This window comes from Tiliqua scincoides, chromosome 1 (genome assembly GCF_035046505.1).
Source record: "Tiliqua scincoides isolate rTilSci1 chromosome 1, rTilSci1.hap2, whole genome shotgun sequence".
Lineage (NCBI taxonomy): Eukaryota > Metazoa > Chordata > Lepidosauria > Squamata > Scincidae > Tiliqua > Tiliqua scincoides.
In genome coordinates this window covers 217,280,128-217,302,486 of record NC_089821.1, presented here as the reverse complement: position 1 = coordinate 217,302,486, position 22,359 = coordinate 217,280,128, and the positions used below count along the sequence as shown (strand labels likewise).

The 22,359-nt window shown below is 43.3% G+C and overlaps 2 pseudogenes; one reads left to right on the top strand and one right to left on the bottom strand.

The window, feature by feature from the left end:
* Positions 1 to 6,475: 6,475 nt before the first annotated feature.
* Positions 6,476 to 6,595, top strand: LOC136637835 (5S ribosomal RNA; annotated as a pseudogene).
* A 13,755-nt stretch (positions 6,596 to 20,350) lies between these two features.
* LOC136637790 (5S ribosomal RNA) lies at positions 20,351 to 20,472 on the bottom strand (annotated as a pseudogene).
* Positions 20,473 to 22,359: the final 1,887 nt, after the last annotated feature.

The following is a 22,359-nucleotide window of genomic DNA, read 5'->3' as shown; positions in this document are numbered from 1 at the left end:
CAACTTGGGTACCTCCTTGTTCTTTCCATTTCTGTGACAAAAGTCTGCCATGAGTGAGATCAACCAGTGCAAGAAGGGCCCTTTTCTCTGGGGAAAGCTGCACATCACCTATCATCTCCACATCTTCCACAGAAGCAAAGTGGAAATGAATGATAATGGAGGCTTACCTACAAGACATATAACTGACATTAGTCAATCAGCCATTTCAGTGAAGCCATGGTAGCTTCAGGTCAGCATCTGAGCATCAGATGATCAGCCTGGAAGGACAGAACTACCAGATACAGATATAGCAATCCGTAGGAAAAGTAAAAATAATACACTGCAAAGTGATTTGATATATTTGGGCATTCCATGAGGAACAAGACAGGAAAGGCTTAGGGTGCAACCCTAACCATTTAGGACAGTGCTTTCCAGCATTGAGATAAGGGCAATGCAGCTCTGAGGTCAGGGAACAAACATTCCTTTACTTTGAGGAGGTCTCCGTGAGTGACACCCAACTGCAGGACGCAGCACACGTCCCATTGGCACCGCTATGCCAGTGCTGGAAAGCACTGACATAAGGGGTTAGGATTGCGCCCTTAAAGAAGCAAAACAAAAGAACCACTGGAGTCACCGAGTGCTCCAATTTCATTTAAGAGAAACAGGAGATTCTTTCTAAGTTCTGAGATAATTTTTGAAGCATGATGTACAGTCAGTGCCCACTCCCTATTGGAAGTCAAGCAGGCTTCATATCAAGCAACTGCACACTTTTATCAGGGCTAACTTAACTTCTCATGTCACAAAACTTCTCAAAAGTTTCCTTGGCATAAATCAGTTTGCAGATGTGTCCTACACAATAGAGAATGTAATCAGCCAAGTTGCCTTTTCTGTTTTGTTTTGGCTATTATTATTCTTGTTATTATTATTTTGTACTTATTGAGACAGCAAGATGGGGGGGGGGAGTTGGAAAGAGAGAAGTTGAATTCTATTTGTTAGTACTGCTAAGTGGTTTGCTTATTGCCATGGTAACATTCACATCTTAGCAACAGCTTGTTGGTACCAAGCTGTCATGGAATGATGAACTGATGTCACCAAAGGCAGGGAAAAACAACTGATTTGGAGATCTACATTTTTCCCCCCAGAAATGTTTTGCTTTTTTAATATGTGCCACAAGGTTCCTTAAGAGCTGCTCTCAACCAAATGGCTTATTAAATGAGAAAAATAAGGGGAAGGCAGGGTGTTGCCACTTTTGTGCACCTGCAGTGAATCATCACTGATAATAATTGGATTCACTTGCAGAAATAGTCATGATTTATTAGCTGAGCTTTCAGAAACATATTAAGATTTAATCCATTTAGAATTCTTAGACATTGAGGATATAATCTCTTAGTGTAGAAGAAATGCCCTTCAGGCAAAGTAATTGCTCTGATCACCAAAATTAATCCTGTTGCTATCAAAGTCATTAGTGCATCTTTTTTAAACAAAAAAATTGTTTTTGACTTGTACATATGAAGTAACCTCCAATAATAGAAAAGAAGAAGGGGGGGAACAGGGTTTATCTGAATGACCTGCAAGACAGGAGCTCCATATCTACCTTGTTCCCAGCCGTGCATATACCAACCTTTTGGGAAGAATCTCTACATTTTGACCAAAATTGGCCCAGAAATTCACGTTTGGCTCTTGAGAGAGCACAGCTATCAAGCAACCCTATGCTTATTGCTGATAATTAACGCAGACATTAAAAAAGAGCAGCCTGAGTTTGTTTTGAGCCTGAGTTTGTTGATCTGGTGCCATATGCTGTATCTGACAGTCAAATCCAGCCAAGTGTAGAAAACGTAGTAGTATAGCTGGAAGGGGGTCACAGCATTGTTTTGCAGGCACTTGACCCACTTAGAACAGAAGAACATAAGAACAGCCCCACTGGATCAGGCCATAGGCCCATCTAGTCCAGCTTCCTGTATCTCACAGCAGCCCACCAAATGCCTCAGGAAGCACACCAGATAACAAGAGACCAGCATCCTGGTGCCCTCCCCTACATCTGACATAGCCTTGCAATCAGCTCCTCCCCCTTCCCTTCAGAGTCATTCTGGTCAGCAAGAAGAACAGAGGCATCTTCTCCATTTTCCTCTTGCTGATTGGATGGCTCCCAAGGGAAGAGGCCACTTGCAGTGCACGGGTCAGACACCTGCAAAACACAGCACTGTGACTCCACCCCCAGCTATGCTACTGTGAATCAGCAAACAGCATAATAATGATCATGACAGTGTAAAGCATAGGACAATCGAATGCATGGCAATGCATGCCTACACCCTATTGCCATTCAGGGATTGGCTGTTGCTCGGTTGTAAAGCATGCAAAAAATCCCATCATCGGTTAGGGCCAGGAAAGGCCTCAGACTGAAATCATGGAGAACTGCTGACCTCACAGCACAAACTTATGCATGTTTCCTCAGAAGCAAGTCCCACTAAGTTCAATGGCTTAATGTGCATAGGACTGCAATTGAAATGTATCAGTTGTCTGACACAGGATAAGACAGCTTCAGAATGTATGCTCATATGACCATTTCCATCACTAGCAGCATGGTCTTTCATTGCTTTCTCGTGAATGTACATTCATATTTACAGCAATATGTTCAAGTCCAAAAGTCTATGCATGGCCTTCAGTATATATTAGCTGAACTGAACACATAGGTTAGAACCTGATGGCCTGTCCCCATACAAATGCTTGTTCAAAGGAGGGAGCCTGTGTGCTGGCAAACTTTATGCATGTAGGATTTGTCTATGCAGCTACCTGTTCTAGTGTCTACAATCCCATGCTCTCTGTACATGTGTCCAGTTGAACATGTGAAAAATGCTACAGTAACATTCCACTGCTTCCCAGAGCAGTAGGATGCTCCGGTGGCAACAGTTATAGAATTTGTTTCCTTGAATGAAAATGCTAGAGACATTCTAAATTTTTTGCAATCTGTGCCTATTCACAAAAATGCACTTTCAACATAGAGGAGCAGGCAAGCTTTAAAGCAGAATCATTTCCCCATAAAGCCATTGCAGTCCCTTGCAGCCCCTTCCAACCAACTGCATAAACAAGACTTCTGTCTCTATTGCTAGCTGCATTCCAACTCTGCCAAACTCTTTGGCTCCCAACTAGGCAACTGGAGTGTCTGGTAGCTAGTAGTCCTCACCATTAGATGGCATGCAACAGGTCTCTTCCAGCCATTTCTACCCACTGAGGAAAGATAGGAAGTTTAGTGAACCAAAGGATTGAGGGCTATGAACTTGACAGTCATTACAAATATTTATTTGTATTCCTATTGGTTTTGCTTCTTCTCAGCTGTATCCACTGTCATTAATTCAGAATCAGTTCTCAGATCTACACAGGTTTTACTGCTGAGGAATGGGGAGGGGCTCTCTGTGAATGTGGAGGTCTTGTCTGTCAAAATTTAGTCCATGGCACCGTATTCAGACTCCTTGCTTTGAACGACCCAGCCAACATACAAGCCAAAAGTGATTCCACACTGGGGTTGACCACCACAATTCGGAAGGCTACTTGAAGTCCCTGAGAAGCTCACTGTTTATGTCCTTAAACTTTTCCTGAAGATTCCTGAAGCTGAATGTCTTGTGATTTGGTGTCTGTGTTGGTTTGGTTTAAGCCAAGAATGGATAGTGATATGTTCTTCTTTAAGGGTATGTTTTTATAAGTGATGGAAAATCCTTGTTCTCTTCCTACCCTCAGGGTGAGGGCTGAAAGCATCTTTTGAAATTAGCTAGGGAAGAACTGTGCTACATTTCTGAGAGTTTGGGACTTCAGGTGTGTTGCTGCTGCTGTTGCTGTACAGGGGGATGGGACGACTATTGATACTGCTTTGAGATGAGCACTGACTGTGAGTCCACCTGAGAGTCCATCTTCTTGGTTTATATTGTTGCAATCAAATAGATTTTGCAAAAGCACTATGACACTTCAGAAACAAATCCCTAAGGAAACTGTCCCTGTAAAGCTGCAATGAAACCTCCAACTGCTCAGGAACATGAGGAGCAGGTGACAGTATATGTCACTTTTTCTCATAGCGGTGACAGTGTTGGGGAGCGGAGGTACCATTGCACAGCTCACATTCCACTCCCCGCTAGACCAATGATGCTACACTGGGTGCTTCATTGCCACCAGCATTGATGGTTCACTGGTTGGCCCAGCCAGGTGGGCCTCCTGAGGGACTTGGGCCCTTGGTCAGTGCCTGATCTGTTTGAACTGCCCTTGCTCACAGCAGCCAGAACAGCCCTCACTCCCCACTTTTCTATTGCCCTTTTCCACAGTTATTTTGGTTCCATCGTATCTTTCTGAAGTCTATTTTGAGTTACAATGCAGGCTGTGCCGTGCTGCTCTCGGTTCATTGTGGTCCACCTACACCAGAGGCAGATGCTGTGGTAATAAGCACTGTCCTGCTCATTTTCGTCATTATGCCCCATTTTTGCCAGGTGTCGCTACAACACACCTTCAGGGCATTACTTCATGACAAAGAGATAACAACAAATGATTGTGGAAAGGGAAGCAAACATAATGTTCCAGATCATGAACAGCCATGCAAAGCACCTAAACTAAACCCAGACAAGGCAGAGGTCCTCCTGCTCACTGCTTCACACTGGATGGGGTTCACACCCCCCACTGAAGGAGCAGGTCTGGGCATCCTGCTGGAGTCATGGCTGCTCCTGGATGGCTGTGGACCAGGAGGCCTTTGCTCACCTCTGACTGGTGTGTCAGCTGCGACCACACCTGAGACTGTTGGATACCTGGCTATGGTAATTCATGCCTTAGCTGCATCATGCTTAGACTGCTGTAACACACTCTACATGGGGTGGCCCCTGAAGATGGTTTGGAAATTGCAGCTGGTTCAGAATGCACTGCCTTGTGTGGTTACTGGGGCTTGGCAGTTTGATTCTGCCGGGCCATTGCTGCACTGGCTGCCGATTCATTTCCGGACCCAGTTCAAGGTGCTGGTTTTGGCCTACAAAGCCCTATTAAACCTGGGACCAGAGCACCTTCTGGATCCTCTACAGTTCAGCTCATCCCTTTATGTCATATGGTCGGGTCCTGCTAAGAATTCCATCACCATCCGACATAAAGGGAATGGCGGCAAGAAACAGGGCTTTCTCCTTTGTGGCACTGCACCTCTGCAACTTGCTCCCAGAAGATCTTCAATCGGCCCCCTCTGTGGAGCAGTTCCTTAAAAAATTTCTATTTCACCTAGCTTTTGAGGGAAGAAGGGTAGGGGCTTAATGTTGTATTATGTGTGCATTTTATATTTTTTCCTGTGTTGTATAATTTATGTTTTTTTGATGTTGCTGTGAGTGCCTTGGATGCCCTTTGGGGAGAAAGGCAGGATATAAATCGATAAATAAAAAAATAACTTCTGATTATTGAGCGCATAGTGAATAAAGGAGTTATAGTAGTCAGCTCTAGTACTGGGGACAACCAAGTAGTTGAAATGTTCCTGACATTGATCTTTCTCTCCACTTATTGTATTTTGCTAATACATAAGCTCTTAGGATTTATCTGGCTGCTTTATTTGATTCTTCCCTATTTTTAAAATCTGGAACAGGGTTATGTAATAAATGGGTAAGATTGTACTTTCCAGATCTTTCCATTGCTCCTATTTGTCACCATGTGTTATGTGATTATGTCTTTGAAGTGCTAATGACAAATGGCACCTAGGACAGACCAGCGTCTACCACTGTTCCTTTTCAGAATGCTGCTGCTCTTATCCTTCCAACCTTAATTTAAATTATTTTTATGAACTCAAATGTGAATTTATTCTTCAGGCACAAACCATTTGTGCTAAAATATCAGCACCATCAAAGATACCATCTCAGGCTATTCTGTGATGACTCATCATGCATTTTGGATGGTACAAATCCAGAACTGAACTGGATTCGTACCTTTGCACTCCTAGCACAGAAACCCATTTAAACATTTATAACAATATTATTCAGTGCACAGAACTGATGAGTTGGTCAAATATATTAACTTTCCTTTTGGACATGGGTGCAGCACTGATTGACAATCTTGGAACTGGGAAAACTTTTGGTGAAGTTAAGGTGGCAGCTCATGAGTTATGAGCAGAGGGTGACAGAAATGGGATCAATAGCAAGAATCTTTCGATTTATCATCATCTTCATCTTTGTATACAGCTTTTCAACAAGAGTAGTTCACAAAGCAGTTTACATAGTAAAATAAATCAATAAATGGTTTGCTGTCCCAAAAGGGCTCACAGTCTAAAAATATATGAGACACAAACAACAGCCACTGAAAAAGATGCTATGCTGGGGTGACAAGGGACAGTTGCTCTTCCCCTGCTAAATATAAGGGGATAGTACTTTTCACTTACTCTGATATTTGCTAGATTTTCAGTCTAGAGCTTTGACCACCTGCTATTCTACTGGTTGGACCCATAAATAATAGTTGATAGACAACCCTTTATGGAGCTGGTTGGCAACCTTCAGTCTTGAACTGCAGCAACTGTTACCCTGCAGATGCCTGATCTTGTCTGATCTCGGAAGCTAAGCAAGGTCAGGCCTGGTTAGTACTTGGATGGGAGACCGCCTGGGAATAACAGGTGCTGTAGGCTTATACCATAGTTTTTCGAGACTGAAGGTTGCCAACCATTATAGAACTGCCTGGCAATAGGTAGTTTAGGATTATAGTATATACTACATTTTGGACCATACATATGACAGCATTTAACATTTATACAGCACTTTTGTGTGTACAAAGTTTTTCACATGCATTATCTTGATATAGTCCTTATGACAATCCTGTAAAACAAGTATTATTAGCCAACTGCAACTGGGGAACTGAAGTTAAGGGGAAGAAGGGCAAACAAAGGACTATAGGGGCCATGTGTCTGGGGGTGTAGATGGCAGGCACCAGCCTCCCTGGGAAGAGAGGCCCACACAGGCCCACAGCCAACATTCTGCCACACACTCGGTACAGGGACCCCTGTCATGATGGCCAACAGATGATTCTGCTCATATAGAAGTGGGCAGGTCTGCTGGTGCCTGCCCCTTGCCACACCACACCCTCTCAGGCCACAGCCTGGGTCACCAGAATATCTTCCTGGACCTGCTCCACCCTGGTACTGGCTCCCACAATCCCCTCCAGGACTATGATGGACAGGGCCTAGACTGCATGAACTGCATCAACTGCCTGCTATCACAGTTGGCTGCCCTCTACATGCACCTGCTGCTCTTTCTGGCCCAACAAGGCAGCCATATCACCAGCCATGTCTCCCATGCCACTCTCCTTTCCACCCCATCACATTCTGCCCCCTTTCCACCATCCTCTCTGCTGGTGAGCTTGTGCCAGCATCTGAGTCACAATGGCGCAGCATTGCCCCACTGTTATGCCATTGCCTGTGGCATCCATCAGCAAGCGGCCTTCCTTACCAGTGGGGCTGTCATAGGCCAGTGTGTCCCGAGGATAGGATTAGGTCATCAAGCCCATATGCCACACCACTTCTTGTCTACATTTTTGGTAACCTATTTTTTTTGTATTTCCTCATTTCATTTTTGAAAATTAGCTATTATGCTAATTCTGTTGCAAGTAATAGCTTTAACCCCCCCCCCCCCACACACACACACACAAAAAGCTTTGTTGCATCAAGGTCACACAGAAGGTTCAGCCACCCCTACTTTTCTCATTGGGTGAGTCATCAATAAATTTCACACTCAGGACAGAGATAATCTTTCAGTAGCATCAAAGCTTTCTTGTTGCAAAAGGGAGCAACTCAGATAATAAATTGCCAAGGGTGCAGCCAAGGGTGTGATGTGATGTCGCAGTCCTCGTTGACTTACCTTTCATTACTGATAAACTCTATCCATCATATTTCCCAAATATGCTTTTTTCCCCTACTCACATTCCTTTTCTATATGGAAGAGAAAGTCAGCTCCTAGCAGAACCCTGATGCCCAGGAAATATTTAGTTGTTCTAATTCTCCCAGGACCAGAATGACATGACGAACAATGCTACTAGTTCGAAATCCTGCCAAAAAGTGTTTAACTGTACTGGGCAGGCCATAGAGCTAGACAAATGACATGGAATCTTCTCTGAATATTGATACTAGCTGAAAGCAGTTGAAAAACAAAATTCTGGTTTGATTTAACCAGGGTTTGCTCAGCAAACCAGGTTTGTGCTGCAGAGGATCACACTAACAGAACAATGTCTACCCACAAACATGGACTTTAATGGACACACACTCCCAAGTGAGAATGTATAGGATTATAGCCTAACAGTGGTTTGTATGACCTTTCTCCCTGTACCTCCCTTGACAACCCAGCTATCCCAAAATACCAAGTGTTTCATGTTTCCAGACAAAGTGCCACTATGTTGATTACATCCAGCAGCAGAAATGGCATAGGGAATCCAACCACTCACTTCTTCAGAGATCCCCAGCTCTTGGTGTTGGAGAAACAAAAAATATTCCTAAGGATTTCTTCTCCTTCCCCTTTAGCAGGTGTTTACCAATAAGTCCTTTTTGTAATTTAATGATCTCCTAACTACCCACTTGTAATCTATAGTCCCTTGACAAGAGTGTTTTAAAGTACTGGCATCAGCTGCCAGGGTTTCCTGGATCCCCCAATAGTAATGGTTCATGATGACTAGGGTTGATAGTACTTAAATTGTGCCAATTCACACACAGTCACCCATCCCTGTCTCCTATCTGGCTCCTACAGTCCAAGCCTCGAGTAAAATCAGGCTATTGGTAACCCTGTTCTCACCATGCCCCAGTGGCGTAGCTAAGCAAGGGGTGGGGGCGGCCCACCCCAGGCACCAGTCTTGGGGGAGTGACACCACAAATGACCCAACGTTGCTAACATTGTGGAGGTTACGAATAACCCCATCATGCTATAAACTGTTGGATGCGGAATTTCCAGCAGAATGCAATGAAAGAAACTGGAGCGAAATATCTCTTTTCTATCTAAAGTTATAGCCAAAAAACCAGAAACAAAAAAATGCATGGAGTCCTATGGAAAGTGAAACAGACATATTGTGCATTTACTCATGAGTAGGCGACCATGCCTTAGTCCGCCGGAAAGGGCAGGCTGAGTGGAATCCAACAACACCAGAATGGTTCCCATCCAATGAAAGCAGCCCCCAAAAAGCACCCAAGAAGGAGGTCCCTCCCTCCAAGCAGACAAATGTATTGAGCCATATGGAAAGCAAAACTAAACCACTTGGTCACGTTTACTCGCGAGTAAGCAAACGTGCCTTGGGTGCTGGACAAGTCAGGCAAAGGGGAATGCAAAGCTAGCTGCATGGTCCCAATCTGATTAAAGTGGAACTCAACAAATGCTCCAGAAGACAGCAACCCCCCCCCCCCCCGAAGAATAAAACAGAGGCTTGAGCTGGTATGGTGGGCACTGGGGAGGGTTGAAAATCTTACTGATTTTTTGTGTGTGGGGGGGTGTTATTGTAGGCAGGCTACAGAGAAAATTCACTTGGTGAAATAGGGCTGGCTTCCCCTTATTTATCTGTTTTTCTTTAATTTAACTATTTATAATTATTTTATTTTGTTTGATGATGTCACTTCCAGCCATGACATCACTTCCAGTGGGTCCTGGACAGATTGTCATTCTGAAAAGTGGGTCCCAGTACTAAAAGTTTGAGAACCACTGCCTTAACTTAAAACAGGCCAATGAGACATTCGGGGGGGGGGGGGAAATGACACCCTAGTGACCAAAATTCTGGAACTCATGGCTTTTAGGAATAATACCGTCATGTTATATATCATTTGATGCAGAATTTCCTCCATTGCTTGAGGGGAAATATTCACTGCATTTATTTTCTGGCCATTATTATTATTCATTTCATGTCATGACTATTACTACCTCTCTGTCTCACCTACCTCACAGGGTTGTTGTGAGGACAAAATAAAGGGAGGAACCATATACACCACCCTGAGCTGCTTAGAGGAAGGGTGGTAAAGATGTGGATTAATTAAATAATATAATAAACAAATTATTCATAATATAATTAATAATAATAATTAATAATTAATTATGTCGTATGGGGTGACCAAAATTTATGGGCCCCAGGTGTCAAATGACCTAGCTATGCCTCTGCCATGCCCCTTACCCATTGCACATTGTGTTCAAATAGGAGCCATGCAGTGGCTGGTCACTCCTCTACTGAAACATCAGATATATTTCATCAGTCTTTTTTTTTTTTTTGGTATTGAACACCAGTTGTTCCCAACACAACAATACATTTAAATATCCATGAGGATTCCCAAAAATTCCCTCAGTTGGAATAAACTGATCTTAATTGTATCCATTGATTCAATAAAGATGCATTAAAAATTTTTTTGAATGTATTTTACTAAATGTGAGCAAGTGTGAAGAATAGCTGAGGTGTATTGCTTATAAGGAGGAGTGATGCTTAGCCCACGGACACAGGTGCAGTTTAACTGGGCTAGCTTTTATATAACAGAGGTGGGAATCTTAGAAAAGACCATCTTTAAGCTGTCCATGGGAGATATGGGGATGGTATATAGGGTCTTGAGTTCTATTAAAATTGGTGGTAAGTTAACCTTTCTTGTCTCTTTCCCAGTCATATCTTCTCTGGAATTGGGTGGTCTTGGCATGGTCAGAAGGGTATAAATAATGATAGCGATCATCCTTTCCCTAAGAATGTAACTACAGCAAGGTACTTGAGTTATAAATCATTCACAGAAATGTGGGAAAATGTTTGTTTCCATATTGCAAGAATTTGGCCTTGAAGGCAAATTCTTTCACTCCAGAGGTAACAATAGAAAATGAACATCCTTTTCCCTGGAAAGGCAAAGGGTTGGGGAAGAAAGAAAAAAAGGCATATTTTGGAACAAAGTTAGGGCCCAATCCTATCCAATTTTCCAGTGCTGGTGCAACCATGCCAATGAGGCATGTGCTGCATCCTGTGGTGGGGAAGCGGTCACAGAGGCCTGCTCAAGGTATGGGAACATTTGATCCCTTAGCTCTGGGCTGCATTGCGGTTGCACCAGTGCTGGAAAGTTGGGTAGGATTGGGTCCACAATTACATCCTGCACAGAAACAGCAGCTCGGTTCTGTTCTTAAGAAAAAAAAATCAATCCCTAATTTGAAGCAAAAGCAAACGTCAGCGTTGTATTCATGCTTAACATTTGGGCAAGCAAAGAACGTTTAATATCATTCAACACTAACAGATATCATTCAACAAAGCGATCAACCTTTTGAAAATGCCACAGAAGATTCAGGTTTCGTCTGGGTCGGGTGCTGCTTTTTATTCTGCACTGGACCAGGTATTGGGATGAGTGACACGGCAAACTGAGAAGGAATAATGGGGCTTATTCTTGGACAGATTATGGCTTCCTGTTGGTGGACTGGTCACTGCCATTGCCACCCTGTGCCTCTGTTGCAGAGAGGTTCACCTTGGCTTGGGGCAGCAGGACTGCGGCTGTGAGGGATGAGATTGTGCAGGAACAACTCTGCCAACTGAATGTATTGCAGCTGAACGGCTGCCTCAGTCTGGCTTTCTATATCACAGTCAAAAGCAGTATCTGATTCCCATGTGGCTATGAGGAGGGCACTGGGTGAGCTTCTAAGGGCTTCTTTCATGCTCTCACTCTTCAGTCATCGAAGTGCTGCCGACGTTCATTGTGATCCACCCCCTGAACAGCTCAGGCACATTTGTTCCAGTCTGAGCATCTCTGAATCTGGAAAACACTGAATGGGCAGGACCAGATGAAAGGGATTTGTGGAAAGCAGGAACACAGGAAAGAAGCATGTCAGCAAAACAAATAGAAACGGATGTGGAAGCAGGGACACAAGGAATGACAATGATTGTATAAGAATCATCTCCAAGCAATGGATGGTGGTGCTCACGGATGGTGGCAAAGGTTGGCACTGCTATTTCCATCAGAGTTATTCTTAAATCCTCAAAATCAGTGCCAAATGGACCACGGAGGCCTAAGTGCAGGACTTTATTGCTAGGTCACCATAAGCGAGTGCCAGTCCTGGCATTGCTCCCTGTCCTTACTGCGTTGTTATGGTTCTGTATCTTGTCTTCTTGTTGTCTGGTACAGTCCAGCCATGCTACTCTGCTACAGCAAAAAGAACTGAAAGAGAAGCATTTATTGTAGAATCAGTTTTTATGGACTAGAGTCCACTTCACCAATTGTATGAATTGTGATCTGCAGTTAGCAAACGTCCCTCTCCCTCTCTTCTCTTCCACTCTCTCTCAAACTGACACCCACACATATAACAGAGGTACAGGTGTGCACCACTTAACTAAGGATACTTCTCTGATCCCCTGTTGTTATGCGATTAGGTCATTCAGTCCAATCCATTGCCTTTGTTGTGTAAGCAGACACTCCCTGCCAGACTCTAGCTGGCTGCACAGGCGACTGGAGATAGATGGTCTCTTCTTTGCATTACGAGCCTCTCTATTGTGTAAACAGAGACTGCTGCAGGCAATGGGAAATGCCATTGCCTCATTAAGAGCTTCTTTATTGTGCTTTGACTACTCTCAGATATCTGGCCCGTCGTTAAATGAATGGTTGTTAAGTGGTGCATGGCTGTATAGAGAAAGCAAAAGATGTGTACATGATGGGGCCAAAGGGCAGTGGAATGCAAAAAGCAGAGTTGGAGTGATTGAAGACATTCTTCAGACAGATGATAGAATTAAAATGATAGATGGACCATTATGCTATGCGTGGCACTGAAAAGGAAGTAATTTGTTCTCGGAAAAGTGCTTGGGCCAGGATAATTTTTAGTACTGGAAGAGCATTCCTCAGTACTAGGGTAGGCAGCCCAATTCTAATCAAAGCCCTCTGAGCTGATGCAGTGGGGCAAGCATGGCTTGTGCTCCATTCCCTGGGGGAATTTTGCATGCTGATGGTTTCCCCAAGGTAAGGGGACATTATTCCCCTTGCCTGCCAGGGGATGAGTCCCAGCAGCTGCAACAGGTCTACTTGAACCTGAGCAAGCTAAATAGCTGGTTCAAGTCCACGGCGCCTGTGTCAGTGAATTGGACCCGGGAAGGGTCATAGGATATGGTACATGCCAATGCAACTGATCCTTACCCTTTCCCAGACCCGGGTCTGCCCATCCTGCCTCATCAATGCTCTTCCCCTGCCCCTCCCCATTCTTTCCTGCTCCTGGACTGCCTGGCATGGAACTTACTGTGTCCAGGGTGCACTGCTGCCTGTGCTGATGCCAGTGGGTTGGGGTAGGCCTTCCCACCAGTTCTTTCAATCTAAGTTCATTGAAAATAGAGTGACTGGTCCTTCTCACATTTATGGTTCACTTTAAAGAACAGGTGAAGAAAGTAGTTATACGATACACCATCTTCCACATATTACTTTTCCTGGCTCCAGTGGTGTCTGACATTTCCATACAGGAACAAGAACAGAATAGATTTACAGCTTTGTCTATTTCTTTCTTAACAGTTCCCACATTTAGCAATGCAATGTTCTTGCATGAGCCAATTCCAGGTGACAGAAAATGATGCCATTTATAATTGGTGTTAAAGGGCACAATCCACCAGAGGAAAATGAATCGATATTCACATTGACTCTAATGGGGGTTCGTGCAGGAGCACTTCACAGCAGACTGCACCCAAAACTGTTTTCTTCTTTCAAATGTGTTATTCTGCCTGATGGCTAGTGAATAGTCCAGCATGATTGGCTGGTACTGGGAGCGAATGATAAGTCAATTTATTTATTTCATTAAGATGTTTGGATCCTGCACCTCAGCAGACACATTTCTGCTCCCAGGCTGTCTCACAAGTAATTGAAAGAGTTAAAAACATAAAACCAACCATCAAACTGTGAAATTGATGCATATAAAACATCAGAAACAAGAACATAAGACAAGAGCAACAGATGAAAACAAATTAAGCACCAGGGTTTTGTTTTTTTTAAAGATTGGGGAAGTACAAAGGCCTTCATCTGATGCCAAAATGGACATAACAGTCGATGAATTTTTCTGGAAGGCTGATTCCAAAGATTGGAGCCACAGCACAACATCTCAAAGATTTGGTGGAAGAAACCATCGTTTTTTGAAAGGGCAAAATTAGTTGCCACAAGGAAGAGCCAACAGACTCTAAATACGTTGGGTCAATAAACCTTCCTCTGCACACTTTTGAGATGTCCTCTCTTCATTTATGGCCACCTATGGTTTTTGTTATGGGAGTGTGTCTGTTTTTAATATCACTCAAGGATGTCTTAAAAAAAAAGTCACCAGCTGGAAGTGCCCTATTGTAATGTTCAGCAGAGTCAGTTTTACACATGCTGAAATTATCAAGCGTATACAGTACACCCTCCAAAGTTGACCACCTCTCTATAATGACCACCTCCTTAAGTTGACCTAATTTTCACAGTATGGACAGACACTGCATGTACACTGTGGGAGACCAACCTCTCTATATTGACCACCTCCGTAAGTTGTATCTTGACCACTTCGACCATTGCACAGACCAATGCACAGAGTATTAATTTACCCTCCGTAAGTTGCCCACTGAACGAGATACTGTGGGCCTGTGATTTGTCTGGTTTGTCCCATCTTGAAAAAGCAAGAAGCCATGTGACAATCCCTCCCCTACACTTGCTAGCGCATGTGCGAAAGGGTTTTTATAGGTGGGGACACTGCACATAGCTGACAGACCTGTACCGGCTGCCGATTGTACCTGGACATGTTCCAAGTTGTGAGGGACATGAGGTTGCTTGTGCATAGATCCTTCTGGAGCACTTCACAATCCCTTCTGATTGTCACCACTCAGAAAAGTTTAGTGTCATCCACAAACTTGTCCACCTCCCTGCTTATCCCACCCCTGCTAACTGGTTAAGAGGCACTTTTTCAAGTGGGTGCTCCTCTTTTATTTAGCAGGGGGAGAGTAACTGGCCCACCTCACCCCAGCACTGTCTGTTCTAGTGGCTGTTTGCTGGTATTCTTTTTGCATCTTTTTAGATTGTGAGACCTTTTGGGACAGGGAGCCATTAGATATTTGATTTTCTCTGTAAACCGCTTTGTGAACTTTTTGTTGAAAAGCGGTATATAAATACTGTTGTTGTTGTTGTTGTTGTTGTTGTTGTTATCCCTGTTTCCAGGTCATTTATGAAGATGTTGAAAAGCACCAGTCCCAGGACAGATCCTTGAGGCACTCCACTTTCCACCTCTCTCCACTTTTTTGTCAATTGCCCATTGACACCCACTCTGTGTTTCCTGGTCCTCAACCAGTTCGCAATCCATGAGAGGACCTGTCCTCTTATTCCCTAACTGTGGGAATTCCCTAACAGCTTTTAGAGAGGGACCGTATCGAACACCTTCTGGCATTTAGTGAATCTGAAGTGACCCAGTGGAGTCCAGGCAGCCTAAGTAAAAAGTGTTTTGTTTTTTTTAAGCTGTTGGGGCTATGTAACATGATACATGCTGTGGGCTGGCAAGGAATAGCACTGGTCTGCCTGTCTGCTATGAAACCAAGTATTTTTTTTTAACTTACTATTTTTTTTTAAGCTTATGAATTTGCAGGGGTTTTTTTTAAACACTGATTGTGGGCTGTTTATTCTCTGTCCCTTGATATAGATATATAGATGATATACATAGTAAGCATCACAAGAGAATCAATTCTCATTGATATTTGCAATAAAACTTTTTAAAAATCCAATCTAAATAATAACTTGGCCTTGCATTTGTTGTCCTGGGAGCTAAACATGATAATATTTAAATGCATTTTTTCCCCGTATGTTGACCACCTCCCTATGTTGACCAATTTCCTCCAGTCCCTTGGGTGGTCAACTTAAAGAGGTTCTACTGTATATCTTGTGAACCGTGTCTATAAAATGGGAAGAAAATATGTTCCGTTTCTGTCATACAGAAAAAAACCTACCAGAATTCCATGCTACTACATTACAATGATGAGAGCAATCCCATCACATTTGCCCTCTCCTGAATGCTGCCAAATGTAGTCCAGATGACTTGAACTGAATGCACTTAAGTAATTCTGCTTGCAACAGATATCTCTCCTCTTGAGTATCTTTACCTGGCTCAAATGGTGTGCCCTTCTTGGTGGGTGCCACTCTTCTTAGATGGGTTTTACTTTGCTGAAAGGACATGATTTGACAGAGTGCTGATTGACATTCCCATTTCAAAAATATGTGCCGTGCTTCCCCCATTGTTCTAGATCAGTGATTTTCAGCCTTGTCTATCTCATGGCACACCGATAAGGCACAAAAATTGTCAAGGCCTACCATCGGTTTTTTGACAATTGACAAGGCACAGCAAACTGCTGGTAGGAAACTCACATCCTTCTATGGCCCTACTAATATATGGCCCTCCCCCAAACTCCCATGGCACACCTGTAGATAATTCATGGCACACCAATGTGCTGTGGCACACTGGTTGAAAATCGTTGTTCTACATAGTGAAGTATATGATAGCAGCAGCCATTGGAAGGCATATTATACTGTACTGAATGGGGACATTTCTTCTCCCTCTGTTAAATAGAACTACCGTTTTACAAAGTTTCTTTATCCCGTTCGCAAGGGTCAATTATCTTGATCTTGAATAACCACAATTATTATTACGTTTATGATTGTGAATAGCTGCAAGGTGATATTGCTTGGGAGAGCAGCTCTCTTTTGCATCTTCATTTTGTTTTTTCCAGGATCATGAGATGGTCATTTTTACAACCTGAGCAAGCTCCATGAGAGTTAATAAGGAGAATTTTGTGGCGCAGGTAACTGTAGCAAAATAATAGGGATGAGAAGGAATACCATGAAATGGGGAATAAGGAGGCTTGAATCTTCTTTAATTTTGCTTTCCAAAAAAGGGAAACTATCTCCTAGAACAGGAGCGTCCAAACATTTTGGCAGGAAGGCCACATCAGCTCTCTGTGTTGGGGGATGGGAAAAAAGAATTAATTTACATTTAAAATTTGAATAATTTACATAAATGAATATATTAGAGATGGAACTTACATGAATGAATGAAGGTCTCACAATAGCTCAGGGTCTATAAAAGGTCTTGCAGAAAGCAAGGCCAGCCTTTCCTTCGCTGCTGCTGCTGCTTCAAAACATGAAGCGGTAAGCAGTGGAGAAAGCTCTTGGCCCGCAGCTCACGCAAGAGGTTGAGCAGTCACCTTCACGCTGAGAGCAGTCATGTCAGGCCAGCACAGGCTCCAGCAAGTCTTCAGAGGGCCAGAGGCTCATTGTAGACTGGGGGCTCCCTGCAGGCCAAATTGGAAGTCCCCTGAGGGCCCCAAATGACTCCTGGGCCAGGGTTTGGGCACCCCTGTCCTAGAACTTTACTCCTGCCTTTCTATTCAGTCTTTTGGAAGTGTTTGTTACCTCCAAACATCTTCACCACTGCATGTCTCCAAAGTTATTATAGCCCATTTCCACAATCGTTTTTAAGTTGTAGCTGACCTGTGCCGAATGAATATTTATTTATTTTTATTTATTAGATTTGTATTCTGCCTTTCTCCCCGAAGGGCACCCAAGACGGCTAACAATCAGTTTAAAATACAAACAAACAAGGATCCAAATAAACATTAAAATACAGATAGGATTTGTTAGAATTCTTTTTCTCTTCTGAACAGAGGGTGATGCATGATTTTTTTTCTTCTATTCAGAGTTTACACTGTTTCAAACAGGTGATGATAATGTTCCCCATATCTCCCACATTCTACCTGAAAACCTTACAGGCAAGATAATTTAAGTTATTAAACACCTTAAGAAGTGGAGGACAAAGTCATTTTAGGAGATAACTTTTTCTTGTTCTGTTTCAGCAGCATGGAATGACTTTTCAGTTTGTTTAATTGCTAAAGCCTTGAAGTTTATTCTGGTTAATCAGGATGAAATGGCTACTGAATATGTGTGCTCATCATAAGGAAGATTTCAATTATGTTCTCAAGTCCGGCCCAGAAATGAGGCAAGGTGAGATGATGGCTTAGGGTGGTGGGTTGGGGAAGGCAGTGGAATGGTAAGGGATGCCCTGTGAGCAGAACACATTTGCCTGCTATCTCTGTTCTGGTCGCCAAGCTGCTCACCCACCTGACTCTGCTCAGCAAAAATCTGACTGAGCTAATAACAGCTGCCAGTGGCCTGTTCTCATTGGGTCCCTAGGAACCTGGGAGTCCAGTGGAAACAGGTGGCACAGCTGCTGGGAAGTTGTCCAACTTGGACCTCTTTTGGTCCAACAATTCAGGCTCACTAGACACTGCATCTTTCTGCTGGCTTCCAAGGCTGGCAAAGTCTGGGAACTCAGTGAGAAGAGGCAGCATATTTTCTCAATGGGGGAACTGAAGTGGTGTATTTCCTTGCCAGTCCTGGTGGCAATGAGATGCACCAATTCATGCATGCTGGGGCTTGGACTGGAACTGTCCATTGTTCTTGGGCCCCCCTTCAGCAGCCAGAAAGCCACTTCCCCATGACAAAATCCCATAAAGTGGCATGTAAATAATGCTGCCATGTGAGTGTGTCTTAAAATGCGCAGGTGGTTGTCCTCAACTTGTGTCTTTTCCTTTTGACTGGGTTCCGTTATTGCACTGCACACATGGTTCCATCTTTTACATGTAGTAAAATGGGACAACTCCATGGGCAGGTGGCTCCAGTGCTACAGCAGCTCTAGTGGTGGCCATAACGTGCAATGACTTTGGAATGTCCCAGCCATACTTGTCTACTATGCAAAAAGATGTCTGCCTCAGGGTGGCAGTTTGTGTATGAACTCAGGATAGGGAACCAGCTCTCTTCCTGAACTATTAACACCAGAACCCTGGATTATTAACACCAGACATCTGCTAAAATTGAGTGTTGGGAGAGTTAGGACAGACAAAAGAAAATATTTCTTTACTCAGCGTGTAATTAGTCTGTGGAACTCCTTGTCACAGGATGTGGTGATGGCATCTGGCCTAGATGCCATTAAAAGGGAATTGGATAAATTTCTGGAGGAAAAGTCCATCACATGTTACAAGCCATGATGTGTAATGTGCAACATGCTGATTTTAGAAGCGGGTTACCTCAGAATACCAGATGCAAAAGAGGGCACCAGGAGGGCACAAGTCTTGTTGACTTGTGTGCTCCCTGAGGTATTCGGTGGGCCATTGTGAGAGACAGGAAGCTGGACTGGTGAGCCTATTGCCTGATCCAGTGGGGCTCTTCTTATATTCTTATGTTGTTATTGCTCTCATAATGTCCTACTGACTGGATGATATTAGGAACCACAGCTTGAAGTTTTGGTAACTTCCTAATTGGCATTAGCTGCCTATTAACAGATATTCAAAATACTATTTGGAACAAGGAACTACACACAGCAGTTTTGCCTGCTGGCATCAGTGCACTGGCTGTTCCAGATAATAACATCTAAAGACAACAGATCAATTAATTCGTTCTGGTATAATTCCAACGATGTCAGTAGAACTGTGTCAGGTTATGCCAGCTGAGACTCTGGCTCAATACCTTTCAAAAACCTCCCAGCTGTGCATACATATCAAGCATGTTTTCAATCAAGTACATTTTATATACAATCAAGCACTCAATAAAGGACACACTTTATGTATGAGTACTTCCAAGTGCCAGGCACAGAATCCAGAAACGGAACTGAAATTGTTGCTTTGTTGCACTTTCTGAAATGGAGACAGAGTCTTTTAGAAGTCAAGTTACTAGCTAGTTGTAAAGCATGCTATTTGTTACAATCTAGTAAGTAACAACATTGACATCTGTTGTCATGGGTTCTAGCAGTTCAATCCTATGCTTTCCCCTGCCATAGCATACAGCCAAACCCAAACAGGCTGTGCAGCATGCTATGGTGGGGAGGGGATCAAGACGCTTGGGAGGGGAAAGGGAAATTATTTTCCCTTACCCCTCAGTAAGTCCTACTACTGCCAATGGGACTTCTCTGACCTTTAGCTGCTAGATAGTACAAAATGACTCTGTGACTGCTGGATAGTTTGGGTGCATGTGTGTGAGCCGTGCACACATTTTAAGCATGTTTTCAATCAAGCAAAGGACACTCTTTCAAAAATATTATCTGATGATTGGGCGTAGTCATATCTTTTTTCCCCCCAGGCACCTACACTTTAGAACAGCTGTTTTCTTGGCATTTGGAGTTTGGCAACCCTATTAAGCACTGCATTATTGGCTTATAGAAGCGATATCTCTTTCATCCTAAATAAAAAATTTGACTGGAGTCCTAAACTCACTCCCATCCATCTGAACTCAGTCGGCTTAACCACACATAGCTGGATGCAGGATTACTTCCTCTGACACTTATCTGGAGGTGTAGAATCATTAAGAGCTTTTAATTCAAGTTTATCTGTGCAAGGAAGTTTTTAACTTGGTTGGCAACCTTCAGTCTTGAAAGACTATGGTAGAAGCCTACAGCACCCGGTATTCCTAGGCAGTCTCCCATCCAAGTACTAACCAGGCCTGACCCTGCTTAGCTTCTGAGATCAGATGAGATCAGGCATGTGCAGTATGCAGTACCAACGGTATGCTTAGTGAAGGCATTCCTTTTTTGTAATGCATGTTAGCAGATCATCCAGAGGGAGGGATTAAACCAGATTCAAATAATGTCCAGGATGCAGCAATTCCATGTTTGCTGATTTATATCTCAATGATTCTCTGTTTTGTTGGAAATCGACAGGATTTCGCACAGAAGGCTTAAAGGCGGCATTCGCATTGGTATCATTAAAGTCAACATCAAGCTGTTTTGTGACTTCTAGCATCTGCTCATGTGTATATATTTCTTTAGTGGAAGTCTAACATTTGGCATCTCCCATATTGTCTCCTTATGCTCTGCAGTCCCTTTTAAATAGGCCTGCAATTAAGGTGTATAAATTGGGATTCTTTTTGTATATAGTTTTTGTAAACTTCGCTAGTACAAAAGTTGCTGCTCGAGACCAACCCTTCAGGACCTTTTAACCCAATTAATGATCTTGTGATAACAGACTCTGAACTCAGTTCAGCCCCCAGATTAATTTAGGCCCTGATCCTTTACAAAGTGGCGGACCCCCTCCCGTGGGTCTCCTCAGAAATATGCCAACAATTTTCATGGCATATGTCCACGAAACACAAAGGGGAGGGCTGTTTCTCCCCTGCCCATGAAACACCTCCTGTACCAGCTTACCTGTTCCAGTGCAGGTCTCTGGCTGCAGCAGCAGATCTCCAATGCAGATCTTTGTAGCAGATCTTTGTAGCGGAGGCTTTGAAATGGCTGCCAGCAGTTTAGGACAATGGGACAGGGTCCTGCTGCCATAAATCCTACGATAGGATGGGGCAGTTATTCATCCAAGAGGTGATAAGAGTTGAAAGAAAGTCAACACACTCTGCCAAGATAAAAGGTTTCTCAAATCATCTTTCTCTCAAATCTAGCCATGTAACTGCTAGCAGGGTTGGTTTTTTTTGACAGAGCTGTGAAAAGAGCTCGCACTTCTTTAGAAAACTGGTGACTGGTCAATGGTAATTAGTTAGTAAGCAAGTGTGTGTACACCTGATGCACTCCTTGTAGGTGCAGACATGGGTGACCAATCAGATATAGTTGACTGCATGAAGAAATCCTGAAGAAAATGATTGCCTTGCTTTGCAAAAGGAAGGAAATGTGGAACCACTTCTTCTGAATATTTGGGTCTGAGAGAAAAAGCCCACTTCAGAATGCATAATGCACAATTCCCCCATGTGAGAAAAAAGCATTTTGGCTCCTTGATGAGATTTTCCCATTAGAAAGAAGCCTGCTCTTCCCCCTGACACCTGTGAGTTCTGTCACATTCTAAAAGGATATGGAGCCTTTGTTCCCTGTTGTTTATGAATCTGCTCGGTAGATTAATCTTTCTGATGTGCCTCGCATTGAAAATGCTTATTTTTCTTTCAGTAGGTTTTTGCTTGCATTTTCTTCTGTTGTCCAGAGGTGGTGCTGAGAGCTCAGGCACCACATCACTGAGCTCAAGTTGAACCAGAGCTGGAGCCAGAGCTTTACGTCTCTCCTTAGTCCTCATCACACATGGTGTGTTGTAGGAAAGAAGGGGGAATTTTTATTTAAAAATCAAGGTAAATGTCCAATGGGGACAAAAACAATTGAATACACAGGAAATGTCTACAGCAGGGATGCCAGACATAAAGCGCAGGGGCCAGATGCAGCCTGTGAAAGTCCTTTATCTGACCCTCAGCCTCTCAGCTGCTGAGTAGTGCTGAGGTGTTGATGCTAAAAGGGCAGCCTACATGATAATTGGGCTCTCCCATATATTTGCATATCTTTGGGCTATACCAAATATTTGCATATTTTATCTTTTGTCATTGGCAGCTAATGAGTTTCTAAGTAAAAAAAAAAAGCTTATTTCTGGTTATTACCTGTTTAATGGTATCACTTCCTGCCTAATGACTTCACT